Consider the following 1,543-nt stretch of genomic DNA (forward strand, 5'->3'; position numbering starts at 1 on the left):
GTTTTTGCATCCACCATTTTGGATGCACAGTGAGGGGGAGTTGCAAGCTGTCTGAGTAGCCAGTTCAGTGAGTAGTGATCAGTGAAACAAAGTCTAGTTGAAGGCCACCAACAGCATATACCAGGAGTAGATACTGGGTCAAATTGCATTCAGAATCCTGGAACATCTCTCATACAAGGAAAAGCTGGGAGACCTGGAGCTGGGAGAAGGCTCAGGGCAGTAATCTTATCAGTGCATTCAAATACCCAAAGGGAGCTTGTAAAGATGGGTCTAGGGCCTTTTCTGTGCGTCCAGTGACAGGGCATGAGGCAATGGGCACACACTGAAACACAGGAACTTCCCTCTGAACACCAGGAAAATTTTTCTGCAAGAGTGATCAAGCACTGGCACAGGTTGCCCAATGAGGTTGTGGAGTCCCCACCACTGGAGCTGTTCATAAGCTGTCCGGACAAGGTCCTGGGCAACCAGCTTTGGGTGAACATGCTGGGGCAGGGGTGGGTGTTGGACCAAATGACATCCTTCTGAACTCAACCATTATGTGATTATGTGATTGATATGTTAAGATTCACTTAAAAGAGGAAAGACACTTCTCTGTACTCCCTGTTTTTATTATTTCTTCCAAAAATAGCATAACAATGTATTTTCAAATGAAATTTGATACAAGTAATCCAACAAAACTAGCTTTGACGCACACAAATTTCAAAGAAACATTTCAGCACTTCTAAAGCATCATCATTTTTAGCTAGTTTCATGAGTACTAATTCTAGCAAACGAGCATCTTATTGTCTTAATTTCAGCAGCAGAACTGACAGATTCTACTGCTTCAGTGAAGGTTACAAGTGTTCTTCTAGACAACAAAAAAACAGGAGTCATGGAGGAAAGAGTACAACCTAATTACAGGGGGAAAGCAATAAAACTAAAAACTCTTATAATCTGAACATTTAAAGTCTTAACAGAAATGTTCTCTTCTAGGTTTGTTTTAACTTTTCAAAATATTCATGTACCATCATCATTTCATCTCTATGTTAAATCTATTGACCAACAGCAGCCATCAGCCACTGTTAGCCCAAAACTGGAGTGAAGAAACATGAAGTATTCAGGCCTTCTAAGAAATGGCTGGCTACAAACACATGGAAAATCAAACAAACACCATACAGAAACCCCTAAGCCAGCTCTAAGAGACTAACAAGCAGTTATGATGATAGCTAGGCACAGTTCTGCCTACTAGTATCATTTAATTACATTCCCAAACAAAATATGTGGCTCCAATTTGGGGATTGCTACCCATAGGTAGCAGAGTGTGTATGTACATACTCAGCCCTCCTTTCCCGAGGGAACTGCTGGTATCTTCAAATATTACACAGGCTCCCCTTTTGGTTCATGATCCATGACATGAACATGCTTTTAATGCCTTAAGACTGCAATGAGGTCCCCATCACCACCAACAGCTCATCTTCTTGCCAAGCCCATTTGGAATTTTATGAAACAAGAAAGAAAGGCATCCTAAGATGTGTCTAGAAAGTTTCAAGAAACACTAAAACTA

This window comes from Vidua chalybeata, chromosome 1 (genome assembly GCF_026979565.1).
Source record: "Vidua chalybeata isolate OUT-0048 chromosome 1, bVidCha1 merged haplotype, whole genome shotgun sequence".
Classification (NCBI taxonomy): Eukaryota; Metazoa; Chordata; class Aves; order Passeriformes; family Viduidae; genus Vidua; species Vidua chalybeata.